The sequence below is a fragment of the Macaca nemestrina genome, chromosome 1 (genome assembly GCF_043159975.1).
Source record: "Macaca nemestrina isolate mMacNem1 chromosome 1, mMacNem.hap1, whole genome shotgun sequence".
NCBI lineage: Eukaryota > Metazoa > Chordata > Mammalia > Primates > Cercopithecidae > Macaca > Macaca nemestrina.
Window position 1 is genome coordinate 61,562,272 of NC_092125.1, and position 22,639 is coordinate 61,584,910.

Genomic DNA, 22,639 nt, shown 5'->3' on the forward strand with positions numbered 1-22,639 from the left:
AATTGTATCCACCTTTATAGGCTCATGCAGAGTAGTTTCACTGCCTAAACATTCTCTATGCTTTGCCTCACTTAATTTTTTAATCTTCAATTTCTTCTTCTTTGAAATGGGAAATATAACAACTATCTCATAGAGTGATCATGAGTATAAAACAAAATAATATATATGAATATTTTGCTTTAAGTGTGGGTTATTTATATAATAGTACAGGGAAAAGCCAAGATAATTCACACAGTTGTCCCTGATTGTGGTACGTGCTACGGGAGAAAGGAGAGAAGCAGATAAGGAAGGATGAACTTTCTCCCCAGCATCAGGGAGACGCTGCTGCATGAGGTTTGGGCTGCAGGTGATGTTGGGAGTAGTAGTAGGAAGAGGGCACAGAGGCCCATGGAATTCCAAAAGGGACTCTGGACTGCTCCTTGCTCCTGAAGTAGCCCATCCCTTTATCCAGGCAATCCTCTAGCTGCTGCTGGCAGGGGCTCAGAGAGCCTGCATGAGTCACTTCCACGTGGCTGATGTGGGGAGGGAAGAAGGGATGGGGAGGGCTCATGCCCAGGCAGGGCCACGCTGGCTTGAAGAAATGGTTCCTGAAAGTCCCTGGCAGAAAGTGGGCTGCTGTGGGCTGTTAACGTGCCATGCAAATGAACCAGTAAACAGTCCCCAATGAGAATCCCAGATGTCTGTTCATTCCAAAGCACAAGACACTCATTTTGGGCTCCAGGTGGGGACCAGCTCAAGTGAACCCAGCCCGTGAGCTGAGGCAGGACTGCTGGTCTCTCCGTCTTCTAGCCTCTGGACAAGGACCTTGTCCAGGAGACCTCAGTATCCTCCTACACTGAGACAGGCAGTGTCTACACAGGGAGAAGGTGACCTGGCAGTACAGATGACATCAACTTATCACCTTTCATTCAGGATGGGAAAAATCATTCTGGGGTCTGCTTGGGCTGTCTAGGCAGAACAAAACAGCTGCACCATAGTGCTAGAGACAGGATGAACCATATAGTATGCTTGTGTGGGCACCCCAAATTTCCACCTGAGTGGGGTCTGTTGCCAGGCAGAGGCACAGCTGGGTTTGGGGAGATGCCAGGTGCTTGCTGTATATGTGCTCAGAATGTGTTGGTTTGTGGGGAGGATAGCTAGAGAGGGAGAGGTGGAATGAAACACATCTGGTGACCTGATTTTTTGTTTTCTTGCTCTTAGTTAAGAGCCTCAGCTATTCTTGGGGCTGGAGGGAGAAGACGAGGAAACAGGCAGGGGCAGGAGAAGTAGAAAATGGGGCAGGTAGCATATGTTACTTGGGGAGGCTCAGAGAGGGAGTGCTGGTTTGATCCTGGGAAGGCCTCTACTTCTCATGGAGTAGAGGGAAGGGGCTTGGTGTTCTTAGGTGAAGAAGAAAAGTATGGTCACATGACCATTTAGCAGCCTCTCCCACAGGGACTCAACATGCAGTCATATCAATACATCATTCCAAAAGCAGCACATAAACACATACACCTTCAAGGATAATTGCAAGCACAGGGTTCAATTATACAGACAATGAAAGTCCACACTTCTTACACACACACTGCCACTAAAACACACATTAAAGACTAGAAGGGGTCTGCTCATAAAGACTAGAAGGGGTCACATTGACCCTTCAGGTCAGGGCAAATGTACCTTCAACCAGCATCACCCTTTGAAGTTTGCAAAGTCTAATGTCCATCTCAAGTTTTCCACAAACTTCCTTAAGGTGCTCCTGCTTCTGACGAATTGTTCCATCCAAGGTCCTCTGGCCATTCCTGGTGACTGACCCTGTTCCACACCACCACCATCCAGGTGGAGAATGTGGCAAAAACATTCGCAAGGCTTCTGTGATGTGGAAAACTTAGGAAGCTTTGAAGCAATGAAGAGCTTTATATCATAGCAATAACACTAAGCACTAAATAATACTAAACAACAGACATTTCTGGTATTACTTTTTAAAAATCTATTGATCATTTTCACAACTCAGGGTGCAGACTCTTTGCATGTTATTCAGCTAATCTCCTTCCCCCTCTTCGTTGTTGTCTTCTTCTTAGAGGCAAAATCCAAATTCCTCTCATTTCTTACGTGGAACAATTTAGCTTTCTCCAACCTCTGCTGCCAAACGTGGCTCATGAACTCCCTTAGCATAGCCAAAAACTCACTGGAAGCTCTCAAAATAGCCCCTGTGACTTGCTAATTAAGCTCCTAGAACAGAGGCTATCTGCCTTCCCCATCTTCCTGTACTAGGGACAGTTTTTATTTTTCTAGCTAAATGTAAATATGCAAATATACAGTTGGACACAGAACTCTCTATCCACTTCCCCAAATAGGTTAGACAGGAAGAATTCATCTATGCCATGTTCAGGGCAGTTAGCTAAATCTAAAATTGCCTCCCTCCCTCAACTTCCTACTCTCTACTTTTAGGGTTCCCAGGGCTCTTTTTACAACAGATTTATTCATTTATAAAGTAAACATCATTGAGAGGCTGCCAAGCATTCTTCTTGGGAGATACAAAGATAATAAAACAAGACCACAGAACCCAAGGAGCTCAAATCCTAGATGGAGAGGCAGATAAGTAAACACAGAATCATGATGTACTAAGATGAAGTCTATGATAGGGAAGGTAAAATGTGTTATTGGAACACAGAGACGAGAAGTTGAACCAGTTTGGGTCTGGGAGTGTGAGGAGGATGTGCAAGATGGGTAGAAGTTCATCACTTAGACAAGAGGGGACAAAACCTGACCATCCATTTATGGAATTGCAATTGTTTATTACTTTGCTAAGCAGTGAACAAGATGGACAGACTTCACTTGGTGGTGAAAACTGTAGGCTTTACTAAATAGGTGAGTGTGGTGGAAGGGGACTCAGGGCCAGGTAAACCTGTCTAATGAGGTAACACTTAACCTGAAGCCTAAAACATCAGTTCCCCAATGTTTTTGGCACCAGGAACTGGCTTCGTGGAAGATAATTTTTCCACAGACAGTGGGGGTCAGAGGGGAATAGTTTTGGGATGAAACTGTTCCACCTCAGATCATCAGGTGCTAGTTAGATTCTCATAAGGAGTGTGCAACCTAGATCCCTTGCATGCACAGTTCACAAGAGGGTTTGTGCTCCTATGAGAGTCTAATGGTGCTGCTGATCTGAAAGGAGGAGGAGGTCAGGTGTTAGTGCTTGCTGGCCACTCACTTCCTGTACCTCCCACTGTGTGGTCTGGTTCCTGACAGGCCATGGACTTGTACCAGTCCACAGCCTGGGGGTTGGGGACCCCTGGCCTAAAAGAAGAATAAGAGTTAGCTAGGTGAAAGGGTGGGAATATGTTCAGGCGGATTAAAAAAGCATGTTTTGGGGGAAGTTCCAGAATGGCCAAATAGGAACACTTCCAGTTTGCAGCTCCCAGCATGAGCGATGCAGAAGACAGGTGATTTCTGCATTTCCAACTGAGGTATTGGGTTCATCTCACTGGGACTTGTCAGACAGTGGGTGCAGCCCACGGAGCAGGGTGGGACATTGCCTCACCCGGGAAGTGCAACGGGTCAGGGAATTCCCTTTCCTAGCCAAGGGAAGCCATGACAGATGGTACCTGGAAAATCGGGACACTCCCACCCTAATACTGCACTTTTCCAATGGTCTTAGCAAACGGCACACCAGAAGATTATATCCCACACCTGGCTTGGAGGGTCCCACGCCCATGGAGCCTTGCTCACTGCTAGCACAGCAGTCTGAGATCAAACTGCAAGGCGGCAGTGAGGCTGGGGGAGGAGCATCTGCCTTTGCTGAGGTTTGAGTAGGTAAACAAAGCAGCCAGGAAGTTCGAACTGGGTGGAGCCCACCACAGCTCAAGGAGGCCTGCCTGCCTCTGTAGACTCTACCTCTGGGGCGGGGTATAGCTGAACAAAAGGCAGCAGAAACTTCTGCAGACTTAAATATCCCTGTCTGACAGCTTTGAAGAGAGTAGTTGTTCTCCCAGCACGGAGTTGGAGATCTGAGAATGGACAGACTGACTCCTCAAGTGGGTCCCTGACCCCCAAGTAGCCTAACTGGGAGACACCTCCCAGTAGGGGCCGACTGACACCTCATACAGCCGGGTGCCCCCTGAGATGAAGCTTCCAGAGGAAGGATCAGGCAGCAATGTTTGCTGTTCTGCAATATTTGCATTCTGCAGCCTCCACTGGTGATACCCAGGCAAACAGGGTCTGGAATGGACCTCCAGCAAACTCCAACAGACCTACAGCCGAGGGTCCTGACTGTTAGAAGGAAAACTAACAAACAGAAAGGACATCCACACCAAAACCCCATCTGTACGTCACCATCATCAAAGACCAAAGGTAGATAAAACCACAAAGATGGGGAGAAACCAGAGCAGAAAAGCTGAAAATTCTAAAAATCAGAGCACCTCTTCTCCTCCAAAGGAATGCAGTTCCTTGACAGTGACAGAAAAAATCTGGACAGAGAATGACTTTGATGAACTGACAGAAATAGGCTTCAGAAGGTCAGTAATAACAAACTTCTCTGAGCTAAAGGAGGATGTTTGAACGCATCGGAAGGAAGCTATTCAACCAATTATAACATCTATAACTATACATTTATGGGGGAGAGGTTTATTACAACAATGGGGAGCACAAGTTCTAATTCCAGAACAATTATATCACCCTCAAAATCAACATACAATGCATGAAATGGGGTATGTCCCTGGTATGGGTCTAGAAAAAAATTTGCAAGGTTTGAAAGAACGACTTCAAGTGGAAAGACAAAGTTCCCGCCAAGGTTTAAGACCATTTGTTTGTTTGTTTGTTTGTTTTGTTTTGTTTTTTGAGACGGAGTCTGGCTCTGTTGCCCAAGCTGGAGTGCAGTGGCTGGATCTCAGCTCACTGCAAGCTCCGCCTCCCAGGTTTACGCCATGCTCCTGCCTCAGCCTCCCGAGTAGCTGGGACTACAGGCGCCCGCCACCTCACCCGGCTAGTTTTTTTGTATTTTTTAGTAGAGACGGGGTTTCGCCATGTTAGCCAGGATGGTCTCGATCTCCTGACCTCGTGATCCACCCGTCTTGGCCTCCCAAAGTGCTGGGATTACAGGCTTGAGCCACCGTGCCCTGCCTAAGACATCATTTTTGATGGCAGCCATTGTTTAGCCTCCAGAACCTATACCTTTAAAATGGTTAACAGATAAGCCAATTTGGATAGAACAATGGCCACTAAGTAAAGAGAAACTGGAGGCTTTAGAGGAATTAGTTACTGAACAATTAAAAAATGGGCACATAGCTCCAACATTTTCCCCTTGGAGTTCTCCAGTTTTCATAATTAAGAAAAAATCAAGTAAATGAAGAATGTTAACTGACTTAAGAACCATCAATTCAGTTATACAACCTATGAGAGCATTACAGCCAGGAATGCCTTCTCCCACCATAATTCCAAAAAATTGGCCTTTAATAGCATACATTTAAAAGACTGTTTCTTTACTATCACCTTAGCTGAGCAAGACTGTGAAAGGTTTGCATTTACAATTCCTGCTGTAAACAACCTGCAGCCTGCTAAGCATTTTCATTGTTTCACAGATGGGTCTAGTAATGGTAAAGCTGCTTATTCTGGATCAAAAGTTTAAGTTTTCCAGACGCCCTATACTTCAACTCAAAAAGTGCAGCTTGTAGCTGTAATTGAGGTATTGACTGTTTTTGATATGCCTATTAATGTGATTTCTGATTCTCCATACATGGTTCATTCCACACAGTTGATTGAAAATGCTCAGTTATGATTTCATACAGATGAACAACTGAAAATAAAAACAAAAAAGGGGGAGAAATAGAGATTATGGGAGAGCCCATACACAATTGAATCTAGCATTATTAACTTTAAATTTTTTGAGGCTGCCCAAAGGCCAGATGTTATCAGCAGCTGAACAGCATCTACAGAAACCAGCTGCAAAGACAGAAGTAGAACAACTGATTTGGTGGAGAGATCCAATAACAAAAAGTTGGGAAATAGGTAAAATAATAACTTGGGGTAGAGTTATGCTTGTGTTTCTCCAGGTCAAAATCAACAGCCAATTTGCATACCATCAAGACACCTGAAACCTTAACATGAGCCAAATGCCAAGGAAGAGATTCCGGGAGGATCCCAAGGACCCACTGGTTGCAGCCATGTCAAGGCTGATGCCGAGGAGAACCCCAACTGTCATGAGCAACACCTGTTGAACACAGCCACCCACCTGGGGACAGATCAAGAAGCTGTCACAGATGGCAGAAGAAAACCTGAGGAAAGCAGGACAACCAGTCACAATGAGTAATTTAATGGTATCTATGATAGTGGTGATCACCATTGCTGTGAGTATTCCTTCAACAAGAGCTGACACAGAGAACAATTATATTTACTGGGCATATGTATCAATCTTGGCTAGTAAGAATGCCTGGATGTAATCACCCTATGACACAGTTACACATCCTTTCTGATCTCAGTATTTACCATAATAAATCTGCTCCTATAATTGAGGCATACTGCCCTCAAAACCTATTTGTAAACAGGATTGGACCCAGTTAGAAAAAATGAATGAACATACTTGTTTAGGAAGATTGCATTGCAGAACAGACAGAGATGCTGTGCAACGATTCCTATGGAATCATTATTGATTGGACCCCTAAGGGGATGTTTAGCTTGAATTGCACCTCTCAGTCTGCATGCCATGGCCACAGTATGTTCAGCTGGTCTGAACAAAACGGTCAGATGGTAGAAATAAAAGTACAGCAAAAGTTCCTATTATCTGGAACCATGGTGGTACAGTGGCACCTCAGCCTCAAATGATGTGGCCCTTTGTATGAGCTAAACATAAGGATTTGTGGAAACTATTAATAGCTCTTAATAAGATGAAAATTTGGGGAAGAATAAAAAAGCATCTAGAAGGACACTCTAGAAACTTGTCTTTGGATACTGCGAAATTAAAAGAACAAATATTTAAAGCATCCCAGGCACACCTGACCTTAATGCCAGCAACCGGAGTGCTTAAAGGAGTTGCAGACAGATTAACAGCTAGTAACCCATTAAAATGGATAAAAATACTTGGAAGCTCTGTAATTTCAATGATGATTGTGCTTTTAATCTGTGTTGTTTGTCTTTGTATAGTTTGCAGATGTGGATCCTGACTCCTGTGAGAAGTAGCTCACTGTGACAAAGCTGCCTTTGCAAATAGATTTGCAAATCAAATAAGGGGGACATGTTGGGAACAGGCCCCCCAAAATCTGGCCATAAACTGGCCCCAAAACTGGCCATAAACAAAATCTCTGCAGCACTATGACATGTTCATGATGGCCATGACGCACACACTGGAAGGTTGTGGGTTTACCAGAATGAGGGCAAGGAACACCTGGCCCACCCAGGGCGGAAAACTGCTTAAAGGTGTTCTTAAACCACAAACAATAGCATGAGCGATCTATGCCTTAAGGACATTTTCCTGCTGCAGATAACTAGCCAGACCCATCCCTTTATTTTGGCCCATCCCTTTCCCTTCATTTCCCATAAGGGATACTTACAGTTAATCGAATATCTATAGAAACAATGCTAATGACTGGCTTGCTGTTAATAAATATGTGGGTAAATCTCTGTTTGGGGCTCTTGGCTGTGAAGGCTGTGAGACCCCGACTTCCCACTTTACACCTCTATATTTCTGTGTCTTTAATTCCTCTAGCACCGCTGGGTTAGGGTCTTCCCGGCCACGCTGGTCTCAGCAGAAATTTATAGCACTAAATGCCCACAAGAGAAAGCAGGAAAGATCTAAAATTGACACCCTAACATCACAATTAAAAGAAGCAAGAGCAAACACTCAAAAGCTAGCAGAAGGCAAGAAATAACTAACCTCAAAGCAGAACTGAAGGAGACAGAGACACAAAAAAACCTTCAAAAATTCAATGAATATAGGAGCTGTTTTTTTGAAAAGATCAACAAAATTGATAGACTGCTCACAAGACTAATAAAGAAGAAAAGAGAGAAGAATCAAATAGATGCAATAAAAAATGATAAAGGGGATATCACCACTGATCTCACAGAAATACAAACTACCATCAGAGAATACCATAAACATCTCTATGTAAATAAACTAGAAAATCTAGAAGAAATGGATAAATTCCTGGACACACACACCCTCCAAAGACTAAACCAGGAAGATGTTGAATCCGTGAATAGACAAATAACAGGCTCTGAAATTGAGGCAATAATTAATAGCCTACTGACCAAAAAGAGTCCAGGACCAGATGAATTCACAGCCAAATTCTACCAGAGGCACAAAGAGGAGCTGGTACCATTGCTTCTGAAACTATTCCAATCAATAGAAAAAGAGGGAATCCTCCCTAACTCATTTTATGAGGCCAGCATCAACCTGATACCAAAGCCTGGCAGAGACACAACAAAAAAAGAGAATTTTAGACCAATATCCCTAATGAACATCGATGCAAAAATCCTCAATAAAATACTGACAAATCAAATCCAGCAGCACATCAAAAAGCTTATCCACCACAATCAAGTTGGCTTCATCCCTGGGATGTAAGGCTGGTTCAACATATGCAAATCAATAAACGTAATCCGTCATATAAACCCAGAACTAAAGACAAAAACCACATGATTATCTCAACAGATGCAGAAAAAGCCTTTGACAAAATTCAACAGCCTTCATGCTAAAAACTCTCAATAAAGTAGGTATTGATGGGACACACCTCAAAATAATAAGAGCTATTTATGACAAACCCACAGCCAATATCATACTGAATGGGCAAAAACTGGAAGCATTCCCTTTGAAAACTGGCACAAGACAGGGATGCCCTCTCTTACCACTCCTATTCAACATAGTGTTGGAAGTTCTGGCCAGGGAAATCAGGCTGGAGAAAGACATAAAGGGTATTTGATTAGGAAAACAGGAAGTCAAATTGTCCCTGTTTACAGATGACATGATGGTATATTTAGAAAACCCCATCATCTCAGCCCCAAATCTCCTTAAGCTGATAAGCAACTTCAGCAAAGTCTCGGGATACAAAATCAATGTGCAAAAATCACAAGCATTCCTATACACCAATAACAGACAGAGAGCCAAATCATGAGTGAATTCCCATTCACAATTCCTTCAAAGAGAATAAAATACCTAGGAATCCAACTTACAAGGGATGTGAAGGACCTCTTCGAGGAGAACTACAAACCACTGTTCAAGAAATAAAAGAATACACAAACAAATGGAAGAACATTCCATGCTCATGGATAGGAAGAATCAATACTGTGAAAATGGCCATACTGCCCAAGGTAATTTATAGATTCAGTGCCATTCCCATCAAGCTACCAATGACTTTCTTCACAGAATTGGAAAAAACTACTTTAAAGTTCATATGGAGCCAAAAAAGAACCTGCATTGCCAAGACAATCCTAAGCCAAAAGAACAAAGCTGGAGGCATCACGCTACCTGACTTCAAACTATACTACAAGACTACAGTAACCAAAACAGCATGGTTCTGGTACCAAAACAGAGATATAGACCAATGGAACAGAACAGAGCCCTGAGAAACAATACCACACATCTACAACCATCTGATCTTTGACAAACCTGACAAAAACAAGCAATGGGGAAAGGATTTCCTATTTAATAAATGATGCTGGGAAAACTGGCTAGCCATATGTAGAAAGCTGAAACTGGATCCCTTCCTTTCTCCTTATACAAAAATTAATTCAAGATGGATTAAAGACTTAAATGTTAGACCTAAAACCATAAAAACCCTAGAAGAAAACCTAGGCAATACAGGACATAGGCATGGGCAAGGACTTCATGACTAAAACACCAAAAGCAATGGCAACAAAAGCCAAAATTGACAAAAGGTATCTAATTAAACTAAAGAGCTTCTGCATAGCAAAAGAAACTACCATCAGAGTGAACAGGCAACCTACAGAATGGGAGATAATTTTTTACAATCTACCCATCTGACAAAGGGCTAATATCCAGAATCTACAAATAACTGAAACAAATTTACAGGAAAAAATCAAACAACCCCATCAAAAAGGGGGCAAAGGATATGAATAGACACTTCTCAAAAGAAGACATTTATGCAGCCAACAGACACATGAAAAAAACGCTCATCATCACTGGCCATCAGAGAAATGCAAATCAAAACCACAATGAGATACCATCCACACCGGTCAGAATGGTGATAATTAAAAAGTCAGGGAACAACAGATGCTGGAGAGGATGTGGAGAAATAGGAACACTTTTACACTGTTGGTGGGAGTGTAAACTAGTTCAACCACTGTGGAAGACAGTGTGGCGATTCCTCAAGGATCTAGAACTAGAAATACCATTTGACCCAGCCATCCCATTACTGGGTATATACCCAAAGGATTATAAATCATGCTACTATAAAGACACATACACACGTATGTTTATTGCGGCACTATTGACAATAGCAAAGACTTGGAACCAACCCAAATGTCCATCAATAATAGACTGGATTAAGAAAATGTGGTACATATACACCATGGAATACTATGCGGCCATAAGAAAGGATGAGTTCATGTCCTTTGTAGGGACATGGATGAAGCTAGAAGCCATCATTCTGAGCAAACTATCGCAAGGACAGAAAACCAAACACCGCATGTTCTCACTCATAGGTGGAAACTGAACAATGAGAACACTTGGACACAGGAAAGGGAACATCACACATGGGTGCCTGTTGTGGAGTGGGGGGTGGGGGAAGGGATAGCATTAGGAGATATACCTAATGTAAATGACGAGGAAACAGGTGCAGCATACCAACATGACACACGTATACATATGTAAGAAACCTGCACATTGTGCACATGTACCCTAGAACTTAAAGTATAATAAAAAAAATTTTAAAAATGTTAAAAAGCATGTTTGAACCTAAAAACAAGAAAAATGTTAATGCTTATGAGATAAATGAAGAAGCCTGGCATAATTGGTGCTAAGAGACATGGAGGACAGTGGCATGAAATGAGGCTGGGGAGGCAGGCAGGGTCCAGCCATATTAAGGGAGTCCCCCAACATGCACACTTGATCCTAATACTGTGGAGTTCAGAGTTCGAGTGAACTTTATAAAAGCAGAGCTGGGACTGGTTACCTGGTTTCAATCCTATGAGCTAAAAGAGCTCTGGGCTGAAGGCTGATTGTGATCAGCATGTGGCTGAGTCTGGAAGCCCCTCTGCATCCAGTCACCCTGGCATGGGAGATACGACTTAGGAAGAGGATGAACATAGGCCAACAGAACTATAATCGTGGCTATCCTATACCCAAGCGTCTGACTACTGGCATGCAATTCTCTCTTAAGGACCCACCACTACCATGGCCGGTGCAGGGGATGTGGACCAACCAAGGATGTCACGGAAGTGTCAGACAGGAATGCGCCAGTCAAATGTGACCAGCCTACAAATGGGATGCCATGGGATAGTCAATGATGGCCAAAAGGATGGACCCAATGACAGCCTGGCATATACTCAAGTTCTCCCTTTGCTTGGCATTTGAATGCCAGATTGACTCCTTTGAATTAGGCCTGAAAGGGATATTGGACACCTGCTAATCTGAACAGACTGAAGCTCCAGTGGTTACTGTGAATATTAAAAAAGAGGCAGGCTTCATTTTTATTCCACACTGGTGAAGCTGGCCATACAAGTTTCACTAAACTAAAGGATAGAACGCCATCAAATGCATTTAGCAAGGAAATGTCAACATCAGAATTATATTTGTAAAAGATTATTCTGAATACTATGTGAGGAATAAATTAAAGGAGAGGAAGAGAACAAAGCCAGGGAGATTACATTGGTTAGAACTGCTTTCAGCTTTGTGTAAGAGAATACCTAACATAGCTTAAAACCTGTAATGACATTGATTGTTTACCCACAGGAAATCAGGAAATAAGCTCTCCTCAGGGATAGCGTTGTTAGAAACCCAGGCTTTTTCCATCCTTCTGCACCGCCAACCTCCACATATTGGCTATGTATATTCTTGCTTAGTCCCTCATTGTAGCAAGATGGCTGCCTCAGCTCCAGACACAATAATTGTATTCAAGGCAGGCAGAAGGGGGAGGGGACAGTACTAGACCCCTTCTATTCTTTTTCTTAGTAAAGCAAAACTTTCCCAGGAGACCAGCATGTCTTTTTACATTTCATTGGTCAAAACTGGGTCACAATGCCCTTCTAATTGCAAGCAAGGCTGGAAAATTGAGTATCTGGCAAAGAGGAGCAACGTTCTTCATTATGACTCAGTACCTAGAACTAGGCACATGGCTGCCTGGAGCCATGTAGGGGTTCTTATAGACAAGTAAATAGGGAAATTATGTTGGGTAGGAAATAAATAATGATGGTCACAGAGGCTAGAGATGATGGCCTGGACTAAGAGGATGACATTGAAGATAGAGATGTTTAAGAGATGTAAGTTACAGAGCTTGATGATGGGATGTGGAGAAAGAAGAAGAGGAAGAAGCCAAGTATGATTTCCAGTTTTCAACTTGGGCAGCCAATAAATTATGATGTCATTTACTAAGACAGAGAACACGAGGAAGAAACACAGGTATGGGGAAGATGAAGAGTCCAATTTTAGACATTTTGAGTTTGAGGGGTCTGTATATATCTAAGTATTAATATCAAATACAGAGGTGGGTAGATGGCTGCGGAGTGTAGGAGAAAGGTTTGGGCTATAGGGATGGACCTGAGTGTCACTGGAGGTTAAGGGAATGGATGAGTTTATTAGAGAGGGTGCTCTGGGTTGCACAGAAAGAAATGTAACCTGAACATTAAGGAGAGAAAAAGGACATTTTTGGCTCACACAGCAGAACACACATGGGATGGGGCTGAATTTTGGCACAAGAACATGCGCCACTCACACATGGAGGCTGGGTTTCTCTCTTACCCCCAGCTCTGCTTTAGTTTATCTTTTATAAGATAAGCCATTCTTATGTATATTATTTCACTGTATCCTCAGGATTATCCTTCGAAGCAAGTATATTATGTCCCCATTTTAAAGATGAAAAACCAAAGCCTAACAGAGTCATCTTTTGTCACTCAAGAGAAGAGCCATATTCAGATTTGTAGTTTGCAAAGGACATGAATCTTTGGCCACAGTCATAAAGGGCCTTTTGATGAAGCTGTAAACTGTGTCCTTCCTGCTCTCCTGTGGCCTAGCATGACTGATGATTGTCTCTGCCTTGCAGCAACTCACTGAAGGTCAGCAAATGCTGACAAACACAATTTTAGATCCCAACATTTTTCTACAAGTCCCCTAAGTCACTGCTCCAAGAGTTGTTTGACTTTGTTTAACACGGGAATGATTTAAGAATGTATTAAAAAGTGAATGACAAGATCCAGGAGAGCAGAAAAGTTTGAAGATACAGGAAACAGAGGTGACGAGGTGACATGGCATGGGATCCATAGCACCAGTGGAAAGATTGGCTGCCCACAGTCACCTCTCCTTGTAACAGCAAGGCTGGAGAGGAGGATGGGTAAGGATGCAGGGGAGATGTGCATGTTTATATTGGCTCTCTCTACCCCATTTCAATCCTCTTCTATATTACCTTCCTCTAGTATAAGGGCTGGAAAGAAAATGCTTAAATGTCTAGTGTCCCTTACAGCTAGTGATGTTCATGAAATGACTTCTAGCCAAAGAGAGGGGGAGCTATCCCAGGCCTTCCCTTCCTGAATAATCAGAGCCAAGGCCTTCTGGCAGTGGGCTTTTCCCTCTCCCTGACCTTTTTCACCCTCTTCTTGACTGGAAATTTGCTTGGATGTCCAGAGGTGCAGCAGTTACTTTGCAGCCTTGAGGAGAAAGGCTAAACACTGAGGATGATAGAACAGAAAAACAGAAAGAGCCTGGTACCTTAATGACCTCCTTGAGCAGCTGCACCTGCCTGGGACTGCCCACCCCCAGACTTCTTGTTGCATGGAAGGGAAAGAAACAAAGAAACAAGGAAGGGGAGGGGAGGGGAGAAGGAAGGGAGAAAGGAAGGAAAGAAAGGGAAGGGAAGGGAATGGAAGGGAGGGGAGGGGAGGGGAGGAGGAGGGGAAGGGGAAGGGGAAGGGGAAGGGGAAGGGAGGAGAGGAACTTTCTTGGTTAAGCCACTATTTGTCAAGGTTTCCTTTACCCATAACTAAATATGAATCTGACTGATGTATCCCCTGGGGGTATCTTGGATGTCTTCTTTCTTGCATAGGGACACCACTCCCCTGGCAGCTATGGACATAATATTGATGGCAGTAGATGCTGGGGCTCAGTGGGGCACCCCAGAGAACACATGGGTATCAGACTCCTGTAGAAGTTCCACTGGAGAGCAGTAGGTGTTGGGGTAGCAGAGTTAGAGGACTCCCCTTTCAGGAAGAATGATGAAGAAAAGAGAAAGCAGAGAGGAACGTGGTGTGCAGAAAGGGCAGTTGACTAGGGTCAGTTGACTTGGGTCAGTTGACTTGGTCCTAACCCTAGGCCTGCCACTGACCAGCTTTGTGACCTATCTGGGCCTCATCGTTCTCATCTATGGAAAGAAAGATTTGGGGGAACCAGTGGTTCCCAACTTTTTTAACATCAAAAAGGATCCCATATTTTGAAAAACTGTAACCCACCAAACTGCATTTATCGAATAATTTATTTTCCCATGAGGACACTGTGTTGATATAATTCTAGGCAAAAGCAAAGAAAAGCAACATTTTACTTTAGCCTATTCAATCTTACCATATGATGAAAATTTCACGAGTTCTTTGGAGAAATTGAAAGTGTCTCTCAGGTCCCCATGATTACCTTTAAGGACTCGGAGTGACCCAGGGATGCCCTACAGCAGCCACTGGCCTAGGAGACCCCAGAGGTCCAACTCTACCTTCCGTGATGCTGGAGCCCTGAGCCCCTGGTGAGACAGCATAGGTACCTTTTCCATCCTGCTCCCAGGCTCAGTTCTGACTTCTGGTGCCCAGAGCTGCCTCATGATTTTTAGGAAAAACAAGCCTGTCCAGATGGCACATGCCCACTGGTCTAAAGAAGCCTCATTTCTCCTGCCAGCCCTCCTCAAAGGCAACCTTCCTCCACTCACCCCACTTCCCTCCTCACCTCAGGAAAGAGCTGTCTAACCTCAACCCTCATCCCAGTTACCTTGCTGTGCGACCTTTGTATCTGCAAGTAACCTGGAGGCCCTTGCATCCAGTCTGAGGAACAGGCTCTGAGCCTTTCCCTCTAGTATCCCTGACTGTTGGTGAAGAGCAAGAGGCAGAGACTCTCAATCCAGTTGATTAAAGGCTGTAATGGAGTATCCAATATTCCACTGGAGAACGGAATGATGAATTCTGCTTTGGCATCAAAAGGGCAGGGAGAAGTAAAAGAGGAGATATTGTCCGAGTCAGGGCCTGAAGGGTTAAGGAAGAAGCCAGAGCAACATTCTAAGACGAGTCCCACAGCGGAACACTGGGCTGAGCTGTGGAAGGACAGGGCTTGCGTCCTGGTTAGCAACTCATTTGCTTGAGTTTACTTAAGGCCTCCCTTCCTCTCTTCTGCCCACAAATATTTATTGGCACATTTTTTGTGCCAGGTGCCCTGTTAGGTGGGAGAAACAAATATGAATAAGGCATTCCTTTCCTTGAAGGAGCTTGTAGATTACTGGGAAGACAAACATGTAGAACTTCCTCCAGCCCTGGTCCTACATAGGGGACATACCTTCAAGGAGGTATACCATAGATCCCAGACTAGCATCTGGCTTGACCCCTTCATGATGCCAGACAGCATGCCACCAAGCCTAGTAACAGCCTCAACATCTTACCTCCAGGGCCCTCTTATAGTCTGTCCCATCTTGATGGTTGAAGAGATACTGACTCTTCTCTGTCTGCTCTGAAAGCTGCAGAATTTGTCTGCCTGAAGGCTGGAGACTGAGCCAGATGACACCGTCTGCTCCAAGAGTCTATGGTGGAGGGAGGGGTTCGAAGGAAGCCTCAGAACTTGCTCTTCCCCTCATACAGTCTTAGGGAGGGCAGAAGGAGGGGACCCTTAGGAGGCCAAGCTACATCTGCTCTCTTAATTCTGTTTCTATTAATACAAGACGTGATAGGATAGTTTTCCCTTGTGCCTCACTGCCCTGGAGTCTAGACCCAGACAGAGGACAGGGGACAAACATAGGGAGTATGGGCAGTTGATGGAGAGGCCATGGGGGAAATACCACAAAATAATCTTCAGAGTGCTATGACCCTGGTAGATCTTCGGGGAAAGAGATCAATGCTGATCAGTTCTTTTCAATCATCTTTACCAGGCATCTCCTAAGATCAGATGCTCCTGTGAGGAGTTACCAGGAAGAGGAAGGCTCATTCCTTCTAGGTGCTCACATCAAAGCTACTGAGACAAATATACAATGAGCATGTAAGTAAAGAGAATTGGTTGCACGCGGTGGCTCATGCCTGTAATCCCAGCACTTTGGGAGGCCAAGGCAGGTGGATCACCTGAGGTCAGGAGTTTGAGACCAGCCTGACCAACATGGAGAAACCCCGTTTCTACTAAAAATACAAAAGTAGCCAGGTGTGGTGGCACATGCCTGTAATCCCAGCTACTCAGGAGGCTGAGGCAGGAGAATCGCTTGAATCCGGGAGGCAGAGATTGCAGTGAGCTGAGATCGTACCATTGCACTCCAGCCTGGGCAACAAGGCAAAACTCCGTCTCAAGAAAAAAAAAGAGAGAGAGAGAACTGCCCTGGGAGAGGAACTAGGGGCCAATGGAGCACAGAGGGAGGGAGAAGCCTATCCAGCCAGGATGATTAGAAATGGAGGGAAAGGTCAGGCAAGGTGGCTCATGCCTGTAATCCCAGCACTTTGGGAGGCTGAAGTGGGAAGATTGCTTGAGCCCAGAAGCTCAAGACCAGCCTGGGCCACAAAACAAGACCCCATCTCTCTTTAAATAAGTAAATAAATACATAAATAAATAAATGTATATATTTAGATAAGCCATTGTATTGGTTAGGACTGCATTTGGCTGCATGTAACAGAAACCTGACTACGAGGTTTAAACAAATAGAGGTTTGTTTTTCTCTTGTTATAAGAAGAGTGGAGATAGGACGGTGCAAGCCTCAAGATGTCATGAAGGACCTAGGCTCCTTCTGTCTTCCAGGCCAACATCCTTAACATGTGGTCTTTATCCTCTTGGTTATAAATTGGCTACTCCACCCCCAGGCTTAGACTTTCCAGGGAGCAAGAAGGGGAAAAACAAAACACACATGCCAGACACATGCCAGCTCTGTCTCTTCCTTTTTTAAGGAAATTAAGTTAAAAATAGATATTAAAAAATAGCTGGGCATGGCGCCGTGTGCCTGTAGTCCCAGTCTACTCAGAAGGCTGAGGTGGGAAGATTGTTTGAGCCCAGAAGTTTGAGGCTGCGGTGAGCCAAGATCATGCCACCGCACTCCAGCCTGGGTGACAGAGTGAGACCCTGTCTCCAACATAAATAAATGTATAAATCCCATTGGCTAGAACTGTGTTACATTATCACTTAGAAGCAATATTTTTAGGATGGCATATTGATCTCCCTTCCTTAAACAAAATCAATGGACTGTAAACGAAGAAGGGGAGAAGAGATGAAGGTTATGCAACCAGCAATGTCTGCCAGGGCCCTAAAGAATGAGTGGAATATACTGAACGACGTGGGGAAGGACTTCCAGGCAGAGGAAACAGCAAGAGCAAAGGCTCAGTTTGGGATGGGAGTGTGCCGGGTGTGTTTGGGGAATTGGAAACAGCCCAGTTGGAGCAGACAATGTCATCTGGTTCAGTTGGAGCTTAGTGAGAAGGGTGGACAGGGCAGTTTGCATGGCCTGGGTTTGTGGACTTACCCTCCTGCCCAAACTCATACTCTGTGGTGCAGTGGATCAGGTGATAGGGGACCAGCAACAGCAGACAGTGAGCAACATCTGAAAAAGTCAGGCTCAGGTTCAGCTGCAACAGTAGACAGTGATTGGAATTCAGAGAAAAGCAAATGATGACACCTCTCCTGACAGCCTGGCAATGACAGCCACAGGGCAGAGGCCTGCTGGGCTGGACTGACGGGCACACTCAAGCCAAAGCAGACCCCCCCACCCGCCCCACAAGATAACCTATTGTCCTGAGTAAACAGTTGAATGAGATCCATGCAGCAGCCTCTTGTCTGAGGTCTGTTTATTATTGTTACTCTCCCTCCCCACATCTGTCTTCTCTGTCTCAGCTCTTCCAGGCTGTAGTGACCAGCTGTGGGATCATGCAGAGCAGACAGGCTATGCAAAGGGGTTAGTGTGGAGGGTGCCTATTCCAGCTCTAGGATGTGTGATAGCTCTTTGACCCTTCCTGGAGGTTCATGAGATGACCTCTATACACAGAGAGGGGAGGGGGCTACAGCCACCCTATGCTGTACCTACATCACAGATTCCCAGCTTCCTTGACTGGGAGGCACTTCAGAGGTCTTGGACTCCATCTGTCTACCATCAGCAAACCCATCTAAACTGCTGGCTCTCAAGCTTAATGTGCATATGAGTCACCTCACCTGGTGAGCTTAAGGGTACATTTTCTTTTCTAGCTCTTGGGAGCTTGGTAAGGGGAAAAAAAAAATACATTTCCAAGGCTTGTCCCAAAGGACTCTATTTCCTTAGCTCTGTGAGGAGTCTAGGAATCTGCATTTACCAAGGCACACCGGAGAGTCTGATGCGATTGGTTCTCAGCCATGCTGTTTTAAAAAGCTTTTAACAAATATATATATCCCTAGGTTTTAGTTCCAGTTCTGCCACTAACTATGATCTTAGATAATTCATTTTACCTCTCTGAATCCGTTCCTCCACCTAAAAATAAAAACTTTTTCAGTTTAAATCGTTTGTTAACATTCTCAGGCAGTTACACTCCAGCATCATTTTAGTGGGGTAATTCTCAAATAGGTTTTCATGCGGGGTGTTTGTTCTCTGAGAAGAGCCTCTTGGAGATTCTGAGTGCCCTGCCATGGGGCTTGCCCACTTCCCTTTCCTAGATTTCAGAACACTTCCAATTGCCTCATTCATGCCATTCCATAGCAGCTTAGATTTGTCATTTGTGCGTCAACAGCAGTCCACGAAGGTCTGAGCCCAGAATCTGGACTCATGTATGGTTGCTGATTCTAATTTCTGCTCCCCCAGATGGAATCCCTCACCTTCCCTTGGGAACCACTTTCTGTGTGGACTTTCCTCAGTGAGGCTCATTTCCTCCTGCTGGCCTCTGGGGTGGTGGGGACAACCGGCCAATGTCCTGCTGCTCCACATCCCCTGTCACAGGGCTTCCCTTCCTCCCCTTAACCTTCCCTTTCTTCTTCGCTCCTCTTCTGACCTCTGTGTCCTTTGCATTACTTTTTGGGGACCTTCTTCAGTTTCTCACGTTATTAAAGGCTAGAACCAAGGAGTCGGGGGCTAGGAAGGGTAGAGCATTATTTAAGAGGCAGGGAGTAAGGTTCTAATACTACTTTGATCAGCTCTCATTCAATCAGTTCTTGGTTTCTGGAAAAGTGCAATCCCTTCAGTTCATGGGGTGCTGGGGCTACAATGTGCTGGGTCTGTCCTGCAGACCCTGGCCGATGGATGAAATGAGTACTCAGACACAGGTATGCAATGTAAAAGCAGCTAGAGGACTGCCTGGCTCAAGTGGCCAGAGAGCAGCCCTGAGAAGCTGGAGTTGCTTGCTTTTATTCAGTGCAGGCACAATGCCGAAAGCCTGGAACCAACACAACCTGAAGGTAATTAACATTCATTGTTCCCCTTTCAGGGAACTTCACACGTGTGATGATCAAAGGTCAGTTCCTGGTCAACATAACAAGCTTGTTTAAGACAAATTGCCCCATGCTCCCTTGTACCTACTCCTTGCTCTCTGTCTCAGGGTTATAGAACAGCTGCCTTCAGCCATTCTCCCCAGGGGCTCTGCAGAACCTTCCGACCTTTCAGGAGGTTTGCATCCTTTCCCTATAGTTTTTCCCACCACTCTGAGCGATACCCTGCATCTCCCCCTTTTCTGTTTTGTTGCATCAGGTTTAGTTGATTGAAGCATACAGATGTGTGCAGCGACAGGTTTGACAGGTGCAGCAGTTACAGCTTGTATTCTGGCTTTGTATCTCTACAAGAGTTGCAATGTTCAACAGACAGCATAGCAAGGAACAGATTATCTGTAGTGAATGGTATCTGTGATTTGCTCAGCCTCCTGAGTTGTCTTATTCAGCATCCCCCAGTTGTCTTTTTCACATTCCCCATCCAGGGCCTGTGTTGTCTGAGGAAGGTGCATTGTCCAGGGCTGCAGGTCCTGCAGGGTCACATTCTTCATTTCTGGTACTGGGTTGGGTCCTAGCCATGCCATGGTATGTTTTGATGCATTGCACTGGAATCCAAAGAGGATCTGAGGGGATATGAACACAAGCATATCCTCTTCCCCATGTTAGCAAATCATTTGGACTGCACCATAGATTACTATTTACATCTTGCCATAACACTGAAGGCTTTATATCTTGGGAGGTTTTAGCAAAGTGCTTTTCTACGGCTGACTGAAATTTACTATCTAAATTTAAGAAATTAAGGGTGAATAAGACTTGTGCTAATAGTGTTGTAGGGTCCTTACTCATATTCCCCTTTTTTAAGGCATATTTTTAAGGGTGGAATGGGCATATTCCAATATGGCTTGTCCTTGAGGGTTATACAAGATACCCATGGAACGGTTGATATTCCATGTGTGCTCTTAATTGCCTGGGTTAACTGATTGATAAATTCAATAAATGGCTCCTGAGGCCCTTGTTGAACATTTACAAAAGATCCCTATTGAACTCCGTCTTTGGGAATTTGGTCGAAGCCCTGCAGGCGCATAAGGACACTTGTGTATAGGCTTGGGGTACAAAATTTAGTTGTTGTTGTTGTATATTAACATAGGGACCCCTCCCCTGGAGCACAGCAGCCGGTATGTTTTGTTCAGCCAATTGATTCTGGTTAGCCTGTTGTTCACACAATTCATTATATTCTGCCCTCCAGAGGGGGAATTGACTCGCCTCCTAAAGTTGTTTTAGCCAGTCCCATGGAGTCATATGGTAGTTATCTGCTATTGCCTCAATTAATCCTCTTGTGAATGGGCCAGTGGTCCCATTTTCTCTAATGCTTTTTCTTATTTCCTTAAAAGTGTTAAATGCAATGGGCTTATGCTCCCGATTGCCTCGATCTTGCATCACTGGGCAGGCCAAGAGGTCCTCTTCCAATGCTGCTTGCCTAAGGCAGGGTCCCATAACTGTCTTCTTCCTTGTCTTCTTCCCAGTTTACTTGGGGAGGGGGCTCGGGGAAAACCTCCGTCTCCTCTTTGGTATCTTTACCCAGCAACAGCGGGGCTGAGGGAGGTGGAGGCATTAAAGTGGGTAGTGGTTCCTCTTCCCTTACCTTTTTGGGCTCTTCTGTAAGAGCAGGGCCAAAGCAATCCTATTAGGACCCATAACATTAAAGATGTTACTGGGACCTGCTGACTTTGCTCACGTCATTTAAGATTTCTTCCCACTTGTTCCCGGAGCTCTAGGTCTAGTGTACCTTCTTCTGGGAACCATGGGTTATGAAAAACAACAGTTTGCATCAGTTCCTTTAACTGGGTCTCCGAGACCGATGCTCCGCTAGCTTTAGGCAATTGTTTCAATACCTTTATGTACTGTTGCTGTTGAGGGGATAACTGTTGTCCCATGATGAAACCCTAGCTGGAAAATCCCCTTGAACTTGGAAATCCCCAGCAGGCACCAATTACTTACTGCGCAATCACTTCAGTTTCATTTTCGAGGGTTGCGTCATGATCCTCTGCGCTCACACGGGGCACCATGCACCCGGTTCTGTCCCACAGACCCTGGCCGATGGACGAAATGAGCACTCAGACACAGGTATGCAGTGTAAGAGCAGCTCAAGTGGCCACAGTGCAGCCCCCAGAAGCTGGAACTGCTTGCTTTTATTCGGTGTAGGCACAATGCCGAAAACCTGGAGCCAACACAACCTGTAGGTAATTAACATTTATCGTTCCCCTTTCAGGGAACTTCACGCACTTGGATGATCAAAAGTCAGTTCCTGGTCAACATAACAAGCTTGTTTAAGATAAATTCCCCCCACACTTCCTTGTACCTGCTCCTTGCCCTCTGCCTCAGGGTTATAGAACAGCTGCCTTCAGCCATTCTCCCCCAGGGCTCTGCAGAACCTTCTGACCTTTCAGAAGGTTTGCATCCTTTCCCTATAGTTTTTCTCACCACTCTGAGAGATCCCTACAACAGTGCAGATGTTGGCTGGACGCGGTGGCTCACGCCTGTAATCCCAGCACTTTGAGGAGCTGAGGCGAGTGGATCACGAGGTCAGGAGTTCAAGAGCAGTCTGGCCAAAATGGTGAAACCCCGCTTCTACTAAAAATACAAAAAAAAAAGGCCAGGCACGGTGGCAGGTGCCTGTAATCCCAGCTACTCGGGAGGCAGAGGCAGGAGAATTGCTTGAACCTGGGCAGAAGAGGGTGCAGTGAGCCGAGATCACTCCACTGCACTCCAGCTGGGCGATAGAGTGAGACTTCATCTCAAAACAAACAAACAAACAAAAAAGCAATGCAGATGTCTTGATCCCCCTCAAGAAAAATGCCAGAATAGAAGGACTGAGTGACTGACACACCTACTCCAGAAAACCCTCTATAACGT

The 22,639-nt window shown here is 44.8% G+C and overlaps 1 long non-coding RNA gene across 1 annotated transcript; it reads right to left on the reverse strand.

The window, feature by feature from the left end:
• Nucleotides 1–14,950: 14,950 nt before the first annotated feature.
• LOC139358228 (uncharacterized) lies at nt 14,951–21,982 on the reverse strand. Its single transcript, XR_011612888.1, has 3 exons — nt 21,725–21,982; nt 17,808–17,910; nt 14,951–15,899 (listed from the first exon to the last, which is right to left on the reverse strand). It is a non-coding gene; the product is annotated as an uncharacterized lncRNA (long non-coding RNA).
• Between the last annotated feature and the right edge of the window lie 657 nt (nt 21,983–22,639).